General features: G+C 37.6%; 1 protein-coding gene across 1 annotated transcript in view; it reads left to right on the top strand.

Annotated features, from left to right (window-relative positions):
- Positions 1-2,552: 2,552 nt before the first annotated feature.
- Positions 2,553-21,594, top strand: part of SEMA6D (semaphorin 6D) — a 129,048-nt gene continuing 110,006 nt past the window's right edge. The window contains exon 1 of the mRNA XM_066196654.1: positions 2,553-2,633. The gene's annotated coding sequence lies outside the window, so the exon portion shown is untranslated. The remainder of the gene's footprint in view (positions 2,634-21,594) is intronic.

A 21,594-nucleotide genomic window follows, 5' to 3' on the forward strand; every position in this document is an offset into this window, starting at 1 on the left:
CCTTAGCCTTTCACTTATTCACAATATCCCAGTGTTTACCCAACCTGCTCTTCTAAGAGGCTGTCATCCCTGAATGCATGGAGCAGGCTACAGACATTTCCATCTAATTCCCACTCTCTGCAGTCAATGGGAACAGCTCAAACCAGTCTGCAGTAACTTTCTCCAGTCTAATCAGAGTGGGTAGTCCACCTTTGACCCTGTGAATCAATCAGCTGTTTTAACTTCAATAATCATCCTGCAGTGCTATCCTCTTTTGGCTTCCATAGCACTGCTCTCTCCTCCATGTGCTCCTTAGTGAATTTGTCTTCGCACATCTCCAGTTGTGGAGGTTACAGGGAAGCCAAAGATTACCTTACACAACTCAAATAATGATGTTAGAAAATTCATTTTGTTAGTTTCTTCTCTTTTTTGGCCGTATTGTTTACTGACCATTTTTCTCAGGTGACTCTCCCTTTTTTCAGCAGCTCATTTGTCCTTTCTCCACTCTGTGTCGATTTCATCCTCAACTCTTGTTTTCAAGGCAGTGCCTTTGTGCTTTCTCTGGAACACTTCAGATGCTTCTGCAAAGCCGGTTCTTCAAATTTCTCCTCAAAATGTGCCTTTACCAGGTTCCCTACAGAAAGTCCTGCTTGTCATTATGGTTATTATCTTCTTTTTTTTCTCTCTTACTTCGTACTGACCTATTGCCTTTTGTCCTCAATCCACTGTGCAAATTCTGAGGAGTGTTTCCACTGTGCATTGAGCAAGGGCTAATGCTGTGGAGTCCTGCTCCGTGTGTAGAACTCAGAGGTTCTGTGGCAAAGAGCAGTGAAGGGAGCAGCAAAGGCCAGGAGCAGCTGAAGTCATGGCTATATCCCTGCAGAATGGGCCTGGCACACTATTCTAACAGTTAATATTTTTGGCAAAAATACAGATATGGAAACTATGTCCAGGTCCAGATGTGCATACAGAGCTGCCAAAACAGAGTTGTATGCGCTGTAACATGTGCTGCTTTCATACCTACAAAGAGATGCAAGTCCTTACCTTGGGAAAAGTGAAACACTGAATAAACTCGGGGATCAGCAGCTATGGTTCTGGGGTGCTTAACCAGCTAAGTCATTCCCTCCAGCACCCTTCGTTGTAATCTCCCTCCAAAGATATTAAAAATACAGAAACCTTGGCCAGGTTGTGGTTGATCTAATTTATAAAACATTTTCTGGATATTAAGAGCTAGGGCAATGCACTTGTAACTTTTAAATTGTGTTAAATATACTGTAAACTCCCTGAAAGAACCTTTCATTGAAGATTATTGTATGATGATTTGAAGATTAAAGTGTCTAGATTAAAGATTAATGTGAAGTGCACTGGGATATTGTTTGATGTATAAGGAGCTATATAGTATATTTATCATGCACTTTTCAGAACTGCCTGGGGGAATTAGACAACCAGTTCCCTACATGTCTTTGAAAATCTCACACTAAGGAATTTGTTGTTACATAGTGAAAATAGTAATATTTTTATTGGGAGCTTGAGTCAAAGAGGAAAGGAGAGATGTGGCAACCCTCTGTATTCATCTAGGGCTTGATGATGGCTGCTTACAGTTTTTGGGTTTGTTTTTTTTTTATTGTTTTGAATTTACTCTGTCATTGTACAGAAAACTTGGATTTGAGTGCTACAAGATCATAAAGCTGGTCTGACCCAAGAACATTGTTCCACCTCCCTATGAATTTCTTGTCATCAATTCCATTTCTTCTTTGCTCTCACTTCAAGATAGTTTTCATGTTCTCCTGAGCAGAAGTAATTTAAACCGTGTATAACATAACCATACAAACATTAATGAAATAAATGTATACATGTACATATCTGTATTTACAGTAACATATGCAAATTTATGCAAAAATAATTATGTTATACATATATATTTTTTAAGAATAATCCTTTTGCTGGAGTTTTTCTGAGTCTATTTTTTTGTCAAGAAACAGAAATACTTTAATGAAAGAAACCTCCCACATATGGTAGAAATTACAAGTTTTCTTGTTCCTGAAGTGCTGCAATACAAATAAGCTGTTAAATGCCAACTCTGAATGTTATTTTTCAGATGTTAGGAGAGATAATCCTGTACTAAAACTATTAGGAGGCAAATTTATTTGAACTTCAAAACCCCTTTGATCTGAAAGGAAAATGAACTGCATATGAGTTGTACGCTTCATTAATTTAGCGTTGGCCAATTTTGCGTATTTTTGTTTGTTTGCTTTTTTCCAGGAGGCGTCCTTCTATTGAAGTTTATTAAAACTAATACTGCAATACACTGTTATTTTTTTCTGGTAAAATCTGTTGGATTGCTTTCATAAAAGGATAGTTTTTCTACAGAAAGTACCCTCTGAGAATCAGTGTTCAGATTCACAGGCACTTGAAAAGTTAATGTGCAGGTGTGTTGCATTCAGAGCTATTGTAGTGGTCTTATCATTAAACGTGCAGTAGGCATTTATAAAGTAAGGCTTCCATGGGTACTGGCTGAGTGTGATTAAAAATAATCATCCCTCTGATGAATATTTTCCTCTGACTTTTGGCAGGATAACCCATCTGAAATTGTGCCAGAGTTTACAGGAACACTGATGCCAGCAATTTAAGGATCTTCACATTTGGTCTCAGTGGTAAGTTCTAAAGATGCCATAGTAAACCATGTTAGAATATTACTGGTGTCTGTTATGTTACACTAAAATTGAATCTGTGTGAAAAATGAAGCACTTCCCCTTGACCAATACAACAATAGAGAGATAATAAGAACATATATTGATCTGTGAGAGATTGAGCTCAGGAGCTCAGGACACAAGTTCTGAGCAATTTTCGTGAGACTAAAATCAAGAGGGCTTTTTTTTTGTCCTCTCTACTAATGTAACTGCTCTCACTAGATTTGACACTGTACATTTTGGGGAACATAACCACTGGGCAGACTCCAAAGAGAAAGTAAAATGCACAAAAAGGAAATCCAGTGGCTTCTCTCTTGCTGAAAACAAAGCATAAAGTTGTAAAATTACAAATTGTTCTTCTCTTCTAATGCTCTCTCTGTTCTAATTAGTCTGTTTCGTCAAACCTTGAGTCAGATTTTCAAATAATGCTGTGGAGAAATTGTAGGGAAACATAATCTGTCTGTATCTTGAAGCACTTCTCTGCTGCAGACATGAGTTCCCAGCTTTTATAAAAGAAAGGGAAGAGAGGGTAGCTGAATCCTGCTGTACTTTTGTGCCATTTGGAATAGACTTTCTGCAGTAGCTGGGTAGAGTGGAATAGTTCTGTAACTGGAACTTGTGTTGCTGCCTAAGTGCTCAGCTTTTTCAGGAAGAAAGGCCTAATTGTAGATGATATTATTTGTGATAATATTGTTGGTCAAATTATTCTCCCTGTTATGCCATATACCTGGTGGAGTGTTTTGGGCCCTGGGGAGGTAGGAGGCATGGGAAGTCACCCCACTCCATGTGACACTGCTGCACACAGCAGCAACCAAGGGCCACTGCTGGAGGCAGGGCCTGCCCAGCCCTTGGACTCACCTTGGCCAGTCGTGCTCATGCTGCTTTTAGATCACTGTAATATAGATGTCAAGTACCATCACTTCCAAGTCCTTACAGTTACAGGCTATTGAAGGATATATTTTTTTGAATTAGATTGCACTGCAAAAGCAAGAACTTTTCTGACATGGAAACATTCCTCTAGCAATTTATTATCATTAACCAAATACTTCAATAAAATCACTGCTTCGGTTTAAAGATCTATTCAACAACAATAGCATTCCTATTCAGTCATGCTCTATTCATACAAAAAAATGAGCATAATGCTGTGTTATCATGAATCCTCGAGACAGATTACATTTCATTATTGCTGGGTGACTTTTATAATGTGGGAATGTGATTCTAATAAAGGACAGTATCTCCCTTAGAGCATACTGTTCTAGCAGTGTTCTTTATGAGAAATAAAAGAATACAGCATTCATATCATGTTACTTGATCACATAACCAGTGCGCAGAACAACAAATTATCAAGGCAGTTTTGTAAGGAAACAATGTGATCCTAACAACGCTATTCTTAACTTTTCAAATTCTTATTTGACATCACTAAAATCTATAAGCACTGTGACTTAGAGAGTTGAAAGTTAGTGCTGTTCTGACAGACAGAATTCATGAAAGCCAGAAGTGACTGAACTAAACTATTAGATCTTTATCCCCTGAAAAAAAAACAAGACAGTAGTGACCTAGCAAAGGAAAATAAGAGAGCTGCATTTGTTGTCTCTTAACTGAGGCAAATGAAAATCCATTAGAAGTCATCTGGGGCCTAGCCCTGTGACAAAACTCTGATTCACTTCAGCAAGAGCCACTCAGGTAATGGACATTTAAGCACTAAAAACTATGACTTGGTTAGATAAAGTCCTTTTGGATCTAGGAGAAAAAATTGGTGGACTAAAAAGACATACAGGGAGAGAGAAAGAGGAACTTCCATATTCACGCTATCAGTAAATACATAGCATATGCCTCAGAAGGAGGAATGACCTTCAGGGCATACAGATGACCAGCTCGCTTGTTGAACTGTTATGGAGTTTAAAAATAGTTCAATATTCTGTGCAATTAAAGGAAAGTGTGTATGTGGACGTCTGTTAAATGAGGAAAAAAGAGAGCATTCCTTCTTCCTGCCTTTCTTTATTTGACCATCCCTTCACACTTCATTTCAGCCTTTATATGGGTTTTGTGTTCATACTTTATTATATTTTCTTGAGGCAAGAAAGATTTTTGATGAGAAGTTGATGAATGTCCATATTAAACTGGATCCCTTTTTTAATTAAGTTCATCTAAATTTAATTTTGCAATTTTACTTCAGTAAACTCATCTGACTCCAGATGTTGAATGTGATTTTTCTATTCCTTCTCTCACATAATTTTACCTGTAAAAGATTTATGACTTAGAGAGGCATTTCTGAACACTTTTGAGTGTTTTTAGTATGTGTTTCATGAGTGGCTGATACACATGACCAATTAGCATCCAAAAATACCACTCTGCACCCAGGCCTTCTTCCAATAGAGTGTTTCTTCCATTATTTGAACTTTAAACAAATAAACAGCTTTTAAAAAAACATTACCAATGCATTTAAAATGATAAAGGGATGTTGAATTCTACAGATATTTCAAAAGTGAAAGAGAAGTCTTCAGAAGCTACAGGATTCCATAAGAAAAGATGTAAGAACTACTCACTTTGATTAAAGGAAATTCCAAACAATTTGGCGGGGGGGAGGTTGGACCCTTTTCTTTCATTACAACTGCAGTGGTAAATTGTTTGAAGCATGTTATCTGGACTTTGTAAGCATTGGAAACATATACTGACGTGCCTATTGGTCTTAAAGATTTAAGATTTACTTATTTTCTAAGATTTACTCATTTCACTAACAAGAGCGAAGACATTGCAGATTTAACTGTCACTGCATACTTTTCATATTCTGTCATGGCTTCTGGATCAGCGTGAATGGCTCTAATTTTAAGAATTTCCCAGAATCCTCTCCTTAAATCTAGACATATCTAATAACTTGGTATGTGACACATACAAGGCATTGTATCATGAAGGATCTGCTTCTCATCAAAGAAACAGATACCCCAAATAAACTTGCAGATAATACTAAAGAGAGAATAGTCCAATCATAAACAAAAGGGTGGTTGTACTCTTTTTTTTTTCCTTCAAAATGAAATCACTTTCCTTGAGATTTTTTCTAATGTAAGCCTCTTGATATATTAGTTTGAAACATTTATCCGTGCAGTCAATAAATCCAGTTTGGAACATTTGTGTCAGTTCAAGGCCCGTGGGATGCAAACTGCTGGGGATGTGATTGGCAGTGTGCTACTCCAGGTTGGTTTGGAGATTTCTCCAGAACAAGTGGAGTTCCCAGAACCAAGCAACAGCAATGCTACTATGAATCAACTTCTATAGTTTCTCCTTTCATATTCCTCCAAGCCTCCATAATAGTACTTGGCACTGACTAAAGGGTTTGAGGAGGTGTTGGTATTGCTGTAGTCCGTGTGTTGGGGGAGGAAAGGGAAGGAGTGACCAGCTGGGACATGTCAGTGGCAAGTCTGTAGAGCCATGTCTCTAATGATTTTTCATGGGCAGTGAGGGAAGTCAGTTGCAGGGAGCTCCTCAGTGTGAGCAAGACGATAAATCCTGGAAATCTGGCTCTTCTTTTGTGCTCAGATCATGTCTTTCTGGTGAAAAAATTGCCTTCTAGTGAAAATCTCACTCTGGTGAGTGTTAGATTTCAGCATCTTTCTCATAATGCATTTTTCTACCTTTATATTAATTCATCTGCTTTTCCTTAAAGGGCTTTTCTCCATTCATCAATAGCAGGCGTGATTTGCTCATTTTTCTAGCAAAAGAAAGAAACATAACAATCCTCCATTGGGTGAAATGCTTCTGAGCTTGAAAGGCTTCATGTGTGAGTCTGGATGGGACCCAAAGAAGGAACCACTTAGAAATTACAAAATGACACATTTTATGTTATTGTTAAATTGTCGAGATTTTCTGTATATTTGCTGAGATTGTAGCCATACAGGGTGTTTTCAAAGACACCAGAGAAGGGGATGTTAAACCTCCATGGTCTTAAGAATTCCTAATGACTGCCTGCCAATACAGCTGAATCCCGCAGGGTAATGGGGGGAATGCCTACCATGTAAATATAAAGGGGGTTATTTAGGAGACCCAGTGAGCTGTGAATTATTGCCTAGGTTGTCACAAAAAAAAAAAAAAAAAAAAAAAAGGAAAATGAGTTATGAAGAGGAAGGAACGTGTACTGAGTTCTGAATAGCTTCGTAAGACTCTTTCTGAGATAGATGGGGAAACTTATGTGTATTCTCTGCAAAAAGAGATATCTGTTCTGTCAGATTGCAGATGCATCAGCCACCCAGATTACTGTGAAAAACCCATTAAAGAAACAAAACTGGGTTATTTTTATGCCTGAAAAATGCATGAATCAGAAGAAAATAATATTATTCAGTAGTTGAATTTAGGTCTTTGTGGATATGGTTTATGGTGAAGTCAGGGAGAATGTTTCCACATGTTTCCACTGCATTTAGTAGGACCTGGCCTGGGCCCTTGGAGGTTAAAGAGTTAAGGATTGATAGCAGAGGTAGTAGGGACCTTCCAAGCCTGGTTATGTTGTGCATCACTGGCACAAAATAATTGAAATTGTAAATTTGGAAATACTTCTAAAAAATTTCACCTAATGTGCTGAAGCTCATAATCTGTATCCCAAATGGATAGTCTGAAAATCTACACTGTACACTTGTATAATATTACATATATGCAAATATTTAATCTTTTAATGGGAAGAATTTCACCTAAAATTTGAAACTCATCTTTCTGTTCACTTCAGGCACTTTGTCACAACTGAGGCAAAAAAAACTAGGGTAGTTAAATCTAAACAGGACATGGTATTTAGTATATGAAACTCATGCAATCTGAATTTTTTGTTCCATTATATTGTAACAGAAATTTACCTGCTCTCAGCATTGTATCTGTATAAATGGAGCCTGTGGGTTTATTAGTATGGTGACAGACAGAGCATATGAAATGAAACTTATGTCAGCTGTGTTAAGTCTTTGCAGCTACTTCCTTTAAGCAGATCTAGTTAGGAATAATGTCTTGGTTTTCAAAATTCAAACCTTTTTTTATTTTTTTTAAATCCCACTTTCAGTAGAATAAATAAAATTTTATGCAATCAAAGACTGAATAAAAGGGGAAGACCAAGACCGCAGAGTGCTAAGGAAAGAGTATTTCTAAAGGAGTTGATATTTTTCAAGAGGAAAAAGTTCGATATTTTATTGCTGAAAATGAACACCTGAAATTTTAACAGAAAAAGTAATTTTTTTTTTAACGTGCAAAGTTGGAGTAGAATTCTTATGATCTCTCAGTATTTATTGTTAAAAACTTTCCCTCCTGAGCTGAGTGGTTCTAAATTAATTTTTTTTTCAATATGAGTAAGATTTTCTTATCAGTTAGCTTACATATAATCAACTTAAACACAGTTTTAGAAAGAGATGAACCATATCAGTGTATTTCACAAGATAAGAAATGAATACCTGATGAACTTCATTCTTCCAAGATAAAAAATAATGCATTACTTTAACGTTTATTCCTGGTGATTCCCTTAAGTAGTGGTTATGGTGTTTGTTTATTTTACACAGAGAATGTTCACCAAATTATATATAAACATACTGACATTTCTTGTAAGTCCATTAGTAGTGAAATATCCCCAAATATCTTAAAGATTTTACCAATACAGATTTTAACAATAGAACTGTTTGAGAACATCAAAATTAAAAGCAACACATTAGACCAGCCAGAAAAGAAGATTTTGCTTTGAACAAAAGCAATTGTTTTCAAATGTGAAGTATGTACATATATTTGAAGCATTCCCTTATTTTTCCTAGGTTTCACCTGGCAAAGGTAAATGTGAAACTGTAGTCTGAAAGTAAACCCAGGCCCCAGGGAGGAGGGAGAGATTTATGGTAGTAAGACAAAGTGAGGTAGTGCAGAGGATTTGGCATTGAGCTGAGTTCCAATTCCTCCAAACAGACTGTGAGATGACAGCCCAAACTCCATGAGAGATCTTGGAAGGGTCTGTAGGCAACTGTTTGGGTGCCTTCCATGAAGTGAAGGTTAGTCCTTTCCTGTTAAGAGAAATAGAGTATTTGGAAAAGAGTATAATACAAAGGCAGGTCAATAAGAATCTTACATGACACTGGTGCTTTGTGACTGTATGTTACATGTGCAGGTAGAATCTCTTCAGAAAAAATTCCCTCTTTTTACCAAGGTCTGAGCTAATGGCTCATTGGATTTCCATGTTATGAAGTGATTGGATGATACTGTATTCCATAAAAATGGAATCATTCTTCATACATGAGAATTGATAGTACACACTACAATCAACTCATTCATTAGTTTCTTTTTTCTTGCTAAATGTTCTTAATGTGCAAACAATAAGTAGTAATTTAAAACAAACAAACAAAAAACCCCAAAGAAACAAGTTAAAAACCCCCCACAAAAACCCTACTGGTCCTTCAATTGTATCTGTTACATGCTAGTGCAGAATTACTAATGAGAACATGTTTAGGTATAAATAAATCTTTTATCCTCATTATAACTCCACTGTGTTCCTACAGTGAAGTCATCCACACAGAGCTGATTATGGGTTGAAAGCCTCAATGGCCTCTTTTATTTATAATAAATATTGCATACTAATGTTAACAATGTCATTGTGCAGTGTCTCAATAGAGGATTATGACTTCATGTAATGTTAGCTTGATGTCTCTCCTCTCCTGTAATGGAGTCAATTTTCCTTACAAAGGAGATGAGAATCACTTATTCACAGATCTTGGAACAAATATTCTGTGTACGTACAGTGTTTAACCTAATATTAAGGTGGCACAATGAAGCTTAAAGACAGGAAGTGCAGAGTTGAGGTTCAGTGCTTAATCTTAATTTACCCCCGTTGTGTGCAGTGATATGCACTTTAAAGTTAGAAGTCTCTATTTCCCCCTAGATTTCAAGTATTTGAAATGTGAATTACTATATTTTAGTTGTAATTCCACAAATAGATGTGTGGAATATTCCTAAAATGTGCATGCCTATAAATAACAGAATCATAAACCTGCTCATGCAAAGAGAGGATGAGATGTATTTATATTAATGAGCAAAGAGTAAGGCAATCTTCCATCAGCTACCAGAGACAAACAGCACGTTGGGGAATAGGGACCCATCTCAGGCAGCACTTAGGCACATGCTCAACCTCAATTATGGCATCAACAGGACTTCAGAAAAATCTTAAACACTGTGGAGAAAAAGGAGCTCGTGCATTGGCATCAAGACTCATATTTATATAATAAAGCAAAATATTGAGTAAACTACAGCACAGTCATTTGATTCATGTATAGAGATATTGTGTAATATTAACATAATGCAATTGGATGCTTAGCTCCTGAATGCCTTCAAAATAATTTATCTGAATGCTCATGAGGGAAGTTCAGGCTAAGATGAAAAGCATAAATCCACCTAACAGCTAACAAATAATTCACATTAAGTGAGGACATGTGCAGAATGCAGGATTTTATGGTAACTAAAGGGCAGAATATTACAGCTCTTGTGAAAATACCATTTCATATTAGTGCAAGTCTGCAACTTAACATAAACAATAAAATTAAACAAGAATTAGCTTAAAACAGAATTCAAGTAGAAACTAAATTCTTTATAGTGGAATAGGATACCTCTGGTAGGAAAAAATTTCAGAACCAATTCTATCATCCCAGTTTTTCACATCTGTCCAAAAAGTAGATGTCACATTGCATAGACCAGTACAGGTACTGAAAATACAGAGATATTTCTTGCAGAGAAAAGAATGTTTGATATTTGAGGGACTTACTTCTCACCTAAACTAAACTCATGTCTATATTTTCATTAGAATATCACTTTTAACTGCAGTGTAATCCTTCCTGATTTGTCTGGAGATCTTGCAACATGCTAATATTTTTATCTATGTTACAAATATGTTTTTCAAGAGCTATTATATCAATTTATTTTTTTTTTTTTTAGGAATTGCTGGCTAGATTGTGTTCTTTCTGCCAGTATAAATTTGGAGGTATTCCACCCATGTCAGAAGTCAACTTCACATTTACACCACTGTGTCTATAAGGGATTAAGCATTTGCCCTGTGGTCTGTTTTCTAAGTTTAATTGCATGCTCATAACTTTATTTTGAATTTTCTTTTATTTTCATATTGGTGTGTATTAATTAGGAATAATTTTAAACTACAGAATTGTGTGAATTGTGGTGGAATGAACAAAAGAGACAATATGTACATGATACCCTGTAGCTGGAAGAGATGATGGGCTTGTGTGTGTACAAAGGAAATTGGGTAGGAATTACCTGATACTTTTGCCTGTAGTCAGTGGGGTGAAAAAAGCACAGGATTGAAATGAGTGTGCAAGGAGGGAAGCAGTGAACAGATGTAGTTCCAGCTCGTTGACAAGGTAAAATTTCAGGGGAGGTGTGCGATGCTTTGGTGATCTGGTAGCACGGATGTGTTTACTGGTGGAATTTGTTACCTCTGTAGTGTTAGCTCAGCTAAAAAAAAAATGGGCTTTTTAACTCCAAAAAGATAGAACTTTTACTTCCTGCAGGACTCTCTGTAGGATCCACGGAGTCCAAAAATTTTCTATTATCTCTGACACAATTTTGTGTCCCTTTACTTCAGTGGGGACTGTTCACCTGGTCAGTCAGTCCCTACATTTGATCACAGCGCTTCGGGGCTCTGCCCTCACTGCAGGAGGGCTCAGGTCCAACAGTGTTGGAGTTCTGGCATGGGGTAAATAACCAGACAAATGTAAGGCTCCCTACATCAGCCATATTCACAACATAACACAATTCCAGAGCGATTTTCCTTCAAACTTTACAAGTACCTGCTGAATCATGTAAAAGGCCAGCACAAAAGCTGCAGGTTTTGAGAATATAAAAATGGATGAAAATGGGGATTTTTGCTGAGATCATATTTCCAGTTTATGGGCTGCATTTCTAACTGGACTTCCACCTCTTGTAACAAACAGCCAAAAGCTGTGCTGGGCGCTCATTACAGCCTCTGCAGTGAGAGCCACACATCAAAGGAGTCCTTGTAAACCAATAATTAAATTCATGTTCAATTATATGCCCAAAAATTGCCTGAAAATTGATAGTAAAAAAACAAAAACACACAAAAACACTAAACAAAAACAAAACAAAAACTCCAAAAAACAAAATAAAACTAGTTCAAATTTTCTTCTCACTATACTCATTACAAAAATCCTCAAAAAAATTGTCTCTTGAATAAATAATCCGCTCCTTACATGAATAAAGGAGCCATATTTAGATTCCAGTTCAACATGCAGGAGAAATTTGGCAAATCTTTGTTTTCAAATAAATTTGGTATGTGTTATGAGAATAATGTCAGTGGAAAGGTTGCTTTTTAATTTTTCTTCTTTAAAAATGTAAAGGAGAAAAAAGAAAGTTGACTTTGATAAACAGAAAAACAGTGCTTTAAATTGCTAGAGCAGTGATAAGGCAAAGAGCTTCTAAATAAATGAGGCATGAAAAGGTTGTTTTTTTTGAACTCCAAATGAAAGCTGTGTATTCATCAGAACAGTTTTAAATTTTGTGAAACAGGACAGCAATATATTTTTGTTTTGAGCAAGGAAGCAGAGAGTCTTGCCGTATTAGAATATGGACAACATCTCTGCAAAGAAGACAACAATATCTAAAGCACTTCCACCTTGACCAAAGAAATTCTATAAGATAGAAGTAATTCTGAGTTTGCCACAATAAAAGGATGCTGGAATCTGGAGTTTGATAAAACTGTTCTGTTGGCTGGAAAGTTTGCCTTTCAACTGTGTTTGATGTGATATTCGGTTCATTTTGCCAAAATATTTTATGCCAAGTGTTGCTATTAAATCTTTTATATTGCAGAGATTTTTGTCAACAGACACACAAGGATTGGGTTTTAAGTGGAGTTAATCATTGAACTCAGAGAAGAGAAACACTGGGGGAGTTCTTCTGAACAAACAAACCACCATGCAAGCTTCAGCCATTTCTATAATTATTACCCCCTTTTCAGGATAGTGTAGGTAAAATATGAAATCTGTCTCTCCCTCTGATCTCCATTCGTATATGTCTTGTAAAACCTATTAGAAGAAACAGATAATTAAAATAGAAAAAGCCATGTATTTGCTGCAGTTGCTGGTGTATTGAATCCTTTGAAGTTTGCTTTAAGCAATTATATCTGAGCTCTTCTTTTGGCAGCCTAAGAAATAACATAGAAATTTCTAAGATATTGTTGTTTTCTGACTCTTTCAGTTCTTTGTAAATACTATATAACATTATAATGAGAGATTAAATGTTAATTCAGGTAGCCTTTGAAAAACAAATTTTAAAAGGAAAAAGGATTTCCGTAGAAAAAAAAGTGGTGTCCCGCCTTTTTCCCTGTAGCCTCCAGTGTGTCCAAAACAGTGACTTTGTAAAACAGTATTTTTAATTGGTGTTTGTGGTTTCATTTTACTATTTAATTTACATTGTAAGTGTGGGCATTTCTTAAATGGTAAATATATGTTGCATCTCTAAAAAAGTAAATATATATTGCAGAGGTGTGGTTCAGTGTTTTTGTTGTTACTGTGCACTCAGGTGTGTGTAATCCCTGAGCAGAGATTAGCCCTGTAATGGGAGCTGCTGATATTTGCAGCCATTTGGCAAGTGATCCCTTCCCAAACTAGAGAGGAGAAGTAAGGGCAAAGCTTCACATGGGTTATACTGAGTAATGTTTAGCAGATTTTCCTGTGGTGTTACTGAAACTCTAGCTTATAATTTTTAAAGCAAGATCTACACTCCATCACCAAAAGCAGTGAGGTGTGGTAGTCAATTTTGGTTGGGATGTGGGAGAGAAAATCCGTGGCACAATCCAAGATAAGAAATGGATCATAGCCTGACAACAGGGCAGCTCCTGCTACCTAATGAAGCTATAGCTCCTAATGAGCTTGTCCTCCTGAACCATTGAGGATAATGGATCTATGCAATTCTGGAGTCCTTTCCCCATTTCACAGAGCCCAACTGGGAGGCACTATGACATTTAAGGATGACTGCCATTTTCTATTGCTGATGCTTCAGTTAAAATGATTTGTCCTTGTGTTTCTTATTTTCCATAGTAATCAGTCCCATAACTCTGTGTCCAGTGGCATTTGACTGTGAAAGTGACACCCACACCAGGGAATATGTCTGGGAAAGGAGCAGACAACACGGCAACTCTTGCTAAAATAGCATCATCCTTAGTGGGTCTGTAGCACTCTACCCCAAACACAGACAAAAGTTTGCAGCATGGACAAAACTCAACCTGCTCTGGCCCTGCAGCTCACCAGGGTCAGCTGCAGGCCACTGCTGGTCTAGATTTGGAATAAGGTGTTAGGTGGTTGTCCTGTCTTCCTTAACACCTGTCTGATCAGGAGGGTTGGAGTGCCAGGTGGGATCCCAGGTATCGTTTAGGACCTGGTGGTAGGGTACAGCAGCACATGCTGATCTTCATTGCCTTTCTTTGGGTAGGCTGATGGCTCCTTGATACAATTGGCTTGGCAGCACAAAAATCACAGTATGGATGCCACAGGTCTCACAGGAACTGCTCTGTGGGTGCTACATAAGAGTTTTACAGGAACACTAATCTGGCAGCACCCAAAAAATATTTGCTTTCATCACTACTTGCTTTGGCTGCTGCTGTTCCTGCTGTGACTAAAACCTGACAGAGCCTGCAGCTGCAGCTCTCCATGCAGCACAGAGGAAGATCAGGCAAGGAGTAATCCCAGCAAGATGTTGTTTAAGAAATTTCTCTGCCACTTGTACAGCTCCCTGGGTATGACAGAAAAGACTTAACAGTGGCTCTTCCAAAACAAAATACAATTCCATTTCATGTTATTTTAAGGGAGATGATGAGACTACCTTAAACTTTTGGAGTGTCTATAAAAGAGTATAAATAGCATCTCTCTGAGCTGTTTTAAACCTTTTAAAATTTGTATTAATCACACAGATTTCTGTAACAAACAAAAAAATAAATAAAAATCGCTCCAGCAGAGAAACTTCCATTGCAAGTACTCAAAAATAGATCCCTGCACTGAAATTTCCAAATTAGAAATTTTATTTCCAGCACACTTTTTTTTTCCTCTCAGAGGAAATTTATTAATTAGACTCTGTGCTAACCTCTTTCTGCTGTAAGGGCAGTACATGGCGTGTGAAGGTGGCTCTTCCAATGCAGTGGGTGACTCCAGGAGATGGAGCTGAAGAGCAGCAGGCTGAAGGAAAACACCGTGACTCATCAGCCCACCCAGGCAGGAGCAGTGCCTTGTGTGAGCCCTGGGGCTTTAGTTTAAATTTAAAGAGTGTGTCTTCTGAGAGAGCTACCCATGGAACCCTGCATCCTAGATCACTTTGTTGTGCACAGAACCACTGCTTGTGTGGCCTGTGTTAAAGAGCAGAACCTATGTATTTTTAAAATAAGGGAGGAACACAGTCCAGTTTATTACTCAGCCCTACTCTTCTGGGGACAGTACAAGGACAGACATAAGGAAGATGATGCTGAAAATGTGGTCAGTTTTATCCAGGGAGACTTTTTTTCCAGGAACATGTTGCGGTCTTCAAACACTTACTTTAGTTCAGCTGCAGAGAATCCTGGGGTACAGAGACTTCGTGTAGCCAAGGCTTCTTCACCTGTCACTTCTGTGGAAGGAGACACTTTTGAATGTTAATCCCTGAATTCAAGTCTTGAGAAGCCTAAATAATCCAGGGGTGACTGTGTCTTGCACCCTTGTGAGTTCCCAGAAATCAGGGCTTGAGTCTATCAGCAGGACCTCTTACTGTTATTTTCATTTTTGCCTGTATCATAACATCCAGATGTCCAGCAGATACAGTAGTGCCATGCTGGCATTGATAGGTAAGGATTATTTTTCTGAACAGAAGTGGAAACAGCTGCTCTGTAATGGTTCTGAGTTACCTTGAAACATGAGCAGAGAAAATGCAATGTGTCTCTTGCCTACAAAGTCCCTCTGAGGCTTTAATTTTCAATCAAAAGGTTTTACTCTCCAAAAATTACTCCTCACTTAAAAAGAGGAAGGATGCCCTTTGCTGCTTTTGCCTAGAGCCCAATATCTTCTGACATTCCATGGCAGCTGTGGCAACGCTCTTCTTAATGCAAAGAACATCTGGGCTGCCGGCAATTCTGGGAGAGAAGTGTCAAAAGTGTCATAGACATCCTTGAGCAAAGAAGGATCTTCACTTTTATTACACAGAAGTGTCAAAAACAGCATTATTGAACATCAGGTTGCAATTTGGCAAGCAGAATGTAAGTCTGAATAGATGTGACAAAACCCCTCCTAGGAAATTGCTACTTAGTGTTATTTTTTCATCGTTTAAAATTAGCATTTAAAGGAAAAGCACAAATGGGGGGGCCTCTAGGTAACCCTGACAATGACAGATCCCAGCATTCCTTTTTTGTCCTTACTTCACAACCTCATTGCTGTCCATTGAGTGACTGAGATTGATTAGATCATTGTCATCATCAGTGAAATGCACTGCATTGATCCAGCCTCACTCACAAAGCCAGCTCATGTGACACAGCTAATTTGACATAATTGAAAGTTCCAGCTCCAGAAGGTCACCAAGCTGGACTCAGGACACTGGTTATCATTTTATCTTTGGAACAGGGTCAACTCTCCTGAGAAATACGACGGCTTTTTGTCACACTCTTAATTGTTTCTCCATGGTTTGTATAGGAAAAACCCAGGCTTTCATACTTTGATTGAATTTTTATGGTGGACAGAAGATAATTATCACCTCTTAATGCTAAATATTATTTTAAAGTCAGATTGAGCTCTTTGTTTCTTACTCAACTACAGTTCTACTAAGAAAAGCTTTAGATAAGGACAAAAAATGTCTTTAGATAAGGATGGCAGTGTGATACACATCATGAAGTACTTAGCTTCAAAAGGAAAATATGGCAATAGTTAAAAGTTTGTTGGAACAGTGTTGAACACAATGTTCTTCTCTTTGTTACCACATCCCTCTTTCCCACCTTCCCCTTTTTTCCCATTTTCTGCTGTTCTCTTCTGAAATTTGTGTGCTACAGTCGAGATGTCAGGCTGAACCAAGTTTGAGGCTGTGGAGTTAAGTAAACTCAAAGGTCATGCACAGTCAGAAAACAGAGGAGCTGCAAAAAGACCTGCAGACAGGCATCGAGCCTGGGTTGTCAGCTTCTGAGCACTGTCAAGTGCTTCAGCTGAAACTCTTCTGAACAGGGCCCGGACTCGTCATGGAAGGTTGTGCCTTCAGGAAAATGGCCATCAGGCCATTTGCTTCATGCTTTAAGATGCACACCAAAATCCCACACCACTTTCCGAGATGTATGGTTCAAGTAAGCAGTGCAGTATGAAAATGCCTGTGTAAAAATTCTTTCACTTAAAGAGAAACACTGAATGTTTGGAAAAAAATGTTTCTTTTTACTTAGCAGAATTCAGTGGGCAAGGCTAGGATATTAAGTAAGTCTCACAATCTATGTCATTGCTTTGTTGGCCCTCTGCTCAGAGTCAAATTAGCAGTTTATCTTTCATTTCTTTCCCTGTATTTGCTGTTAAAAAGTCGGCATATCCAAATTGCTCCCATTGCTTCCCTTTCCAAATGCAGGTCAAAATGCCAGCTTTCTAACAGTGAATGTCATGTGTAATTTCTCATAGAAAATAAAGTACTTGATAAAATCTCTGCAATTTTTTATTCTTGTTTTGTTATTCATATTAGTGTTTTATGTGTTTTGGGGCTTTGTTGGTTTCCCTGGTTTTTGGTAGTGTTTGTTTGGTGGTTTGAGTGTTTTTAATGGAAGCTTGCCTTCGGTCATCTGTAAAGCAAGCAAAAAAACAAGAGGCACCAAGGTGCTAAAGTATGAATAAATAAAGGGAAGGACAGCTGTGATACTGTTGTGGACACAACTTTTTTGTGATGAATTATTGTATCATAATTTCTGAGTTGTTCAAATGTGATTTGTGGGGATTTTCACAAAGCAAGTAACAAAGAACTAATATGAGTTTGGCAGTACAGCATTTTTAATGATGATTAATAGAAAAGTGAAGTTAAGATACCTGGTTTATAGAAAGACATATAGAAAGTAAATAAATCTTTATAGAAATTTCCTTTTAAAAGTGTTGTATTTTGATATATTCATAGAAACAGGAGGTGCATCCATATTAAATACATAGCTCTCCGAAACTACAGGTCTAATGCAGGCCAAAGGTAAATGACAAGCAATAATTGTTCTATCTTTTGTAAGTCTTTCAGAAGCTTCATCCTAGCAGCTTTTAAAACATAACTCGCAATCGGCAAATCCCACTGGGCTCCTATTTATAGTATCCTAATTTTCAAAGAAAGCAAATCAGGCAACTGTTTTTAACATGAATAATATTGCTCCCAGCACTCTGCCTCCAGCCCACACATTGTGTTTTTTGGCATGATCATGGCAATTAAAAAAAAAGCTCCTTTAATATTTTTTATGCAGCCAATGCTGACACAGCTGGCAGAGAAACTCAGTGAAAGGTAAACATTCTGCTCAAAATGTAATCTAACATGTTGTTGTGTTTAGTTGTTAAAATGTAATTTTCCTGAAAGAATATTTTAAAAGTAAGTTGGGGTTTTTTTTTATTTTGTATAGAATTTCTAATGTATTGAAACCTGGTTACAAAAAGGATTATAGTCTTTTAAAGCAATAGCACTTGTGACACTGGATATTTCAGTCAATGGCTTATTGAATTTTTAAAAATATTCTTAACAAAAATCAGGATCAAAAATTAGGTATGATGCTTTATCCTTCAGCAGAATATAATAGTCTGAGCTGGTAAAATCAATTTCTTTTACTAAAATTCTGTCAAAGCAGGAAGTTCAATAATAAATGTCTTCAACTACTTAAAGGGAAGAAAAATTCTAATAGAATTAAGAATAATTTGTGATTTGCTTCAACAACAACAGAAGATAGTCTAGTTCCTTATAGTCTCATGCTTATAGTCTGACCTAATTACTATGAGCATGTATGAAGTGAGATTGTGGAATGATAAATCTTTCACTAGAGAAAACACACAAACATATTTCTTTTAGGCAAGGGACATAGGTAAGTAATTATCTGTCACACATGTCCAGAAGTTCTCAGTGTACTTTTATTTTTAAAAATCATTCCTTTGTGTGATTGCTTATGATTAGGATGCTGTGCTTCAACGTTTTATTCTCTGTTGGAAGCCAGTGCAGAGGCAGCAGCGCTGGTTGCGTGTGGGGCTCGTGCACTCTGCAAGGCTCAGGAGGGCTCTTAGCAAGAGCTGGGTGGTGCCGGTGTGTTGCAAAAGCCACCTCTGCCCCAAAGCATGACCTGGTGTTCTTGGGACAGCCCTGTGGGAGGGGTGCATAAACAAACAAGTGCAGGAAGCACGCAGTGTGAGTGCTGGGGAAACTCGAGGGTTTGGTATGGCTGCAAGCACAGCAGCTCAGCACTTACTGAAACTCCTGCATTGCTCACCTGATGAGTAAGAACAGGAGATGTGCTGGTTTGTGCTGCCTGGGCAATGGGATCGTGTCTCTCCCAAGCCGTCAGAGCGGCCACCATATCTGGTGTTCCTATCAGCTTGCCTTCAGTTGTTTTCAAAAGGAATTTATTTAAAGATCCACCTTTTCCCCTCACTGATTACCAGTATATCCAGTTGTTTCTCCTTCTCTCAGACTGAATGATAAAAGGAGCAGGTGTGCTGCAAAAGCGGTATCTGCCTTTTATAATCTGTAAATTGCCTTCTAGGTACAAAGTTGGAGTATATGGATTTAAGCTTATAAGAGTAACTGAACAGTCATTTGTAATGTGTATAACATGAGGTGAAGAGAAGCATTTAAAGTTTAGAGTGACCTTCAGTAGAGAAGAAAATTATCTGGTGACTGCTATTGTTGATCTTGGAATGTGTTTCAGATGTTAGGTGTGGACTTTATATCACCCTCGAGGCACTTAATAACAACTAAACGAGCATTAACTGCTGAAGTCAGTGGAGTTTTATCAGTGTGAATCCAGGGGCATTGTTGTCTTTGTCATGTCACAAAATAAGTTCAAAATAATGGTGCAGAAAGAGGAGTGGAAAGAAACATTCTGAGGTCTGATTCTCCAGTCATTCCATCCTGTTCCACCAGCACATTTGTGACCAGGACAATCGTGAACTAAACTTGACCTGTCTGAGTAGGAAAAATGCAATGCAAAAGAGTTCAATTAAATAGAAATTTCTTTCTAGTGAAAATACAATTAGAAGAGGAAGAGACCTTTTGCAGGGTGGGTGCTAATCCTGGATTTTTCGTCTAACTAGGCTTTCAGCAACCTGCATGCTCGTTATTCATGGAGATCATCACACCTGGCTTAGTATATAAAAATAACAAAAGCCCAGGAACATGATACATTTTTTTCATAGGAAGACTCAGTTGCCCTGATCTGATTCTCATGGAAGAAAAGGTGTTTCAGTACAACCTAAACTGTTAGAATATGGGTATCTGGGGGCATCCCACATCAGGTTTTCCATTGATTCCTAATCTGAATAGATATGCCTCACACAGCTGTCCCAGTGTTGATGCTGGTGCGTTTGAGAAGAGTTATACCTTCTTAACCTCTTCTAACTGGAGCCATGTCTTGCTGTCCTTACTGACTTTCAGAGCAGGATCTTTGCCAAGTGCAAAACCCAAACACAATGACTAAATAAAGTGAACCGTGTTGTATGAATCCAACATGCCACAGACCCTCCAGGAGCAGAACAACTGGATGTTTTGTGTGCCCCTATCTGGTGGTGACAGTACCTTTGGTCAGGCTTTCAGAGCCATCTATACATTTTTGTCTGCTCTCTGCTAATGTTCTTAGCAGCCCAACAGGCCTGCACACAGGGAAGTGTGCTGGGTATAGTCCCGTGAGCAGATCCATCAGCTCTACCTCCTCCCTGATGCTTCCCACTGAGCAGGTTGGAGCTCCTTGAAGGGCTGCCCATGATGGACAGCAGGCTGTGCTTTTCAAGTCTAGCCCAAAATCAATAGGAAAGGAAGTCTTACGCAATGAGAAAAATTAAGACTTTTGTAATATACAGCAGTATGATGATGATTATTATGGCCTCTGTATTAGACCCATGAGAAATGAAGTTAAACACAAAAATATCTGAGATAATTTTACATCCATGCAAAACTAAAGGGGAATGGGGAACATAAAAGAGAAAAAACAAGCGATCAATGTTTGTTTAATAGAAAAAGACAGCATCTGTAGGGGGAAAATTATACTTCTCGGGGTTTTTTAAGGCTATTAAAAAGAATAAAGAATAAAAATAGAGAGAGCTGGAAAAAGCAATAAAATCTATAAACATTAATTCATGGCCAGTTTTTTTGAAGTATATGACATTTTTTTCCACAAATCCACTAACAGGGTTCTAAGTATGAGTGAGAATAGCAAATTGCTTTTTCCATCTCTTGGATCTATAGCTTCAACTCTACACTTGAATAAAAACATTAACCATCAGGCAGATACTTATTTCTTTTGTTTATGCTCAGCCTCAGGAATTTTTCAGCTGAAATCAATAATTAAAATGTTTATTAGCCATGGCAAGTGTTATAAATGCAGCTTTGTTAAATGTGGATTATACATACAGATATATATATATATATACACAAACACACAATATATATATGTATTTATCTTGGATAACTGAGATATTTATGGCCAGATTTTTTTTAGGCAAGTAATAGAATTTCAGGAGAGTCAGTGCGTAGCTTCTTATTTGCTCAGTATATGCTGTATTCAGTGAGGAGATTCAAACAATTTGGTATCTTTTTATTTTCTTTCCAAAATAGAAAGCAGTAATTTGTTCTTAAGAAAAACAGATTCACACAGGGTTTATTTCAAGTGTTACAGAAAGCATAGGCTTTAGTGTACAAGTTTGTAAAAGATCACAGAAGAAATGATTGCAGGAAGTAGAACTACTGGTGCAATGAGAATTTG

This window comes from Chamaea fasciata, unplaced genomic scaffold (assembly GCF_029207755.1).
Source record: "Chamaea fasciata isolate MVZ Bird 193981 ecotype frontalis unplaced genomic scaffold, bChaFas1.0.hap1 SCAF_14, whole genome shotgun sequence".
NCBI lineage: Eukaryota > Metazoa > Chordata > Aves > Passeriformes > Sylviidae > Chamaea > Chamaea fasciata.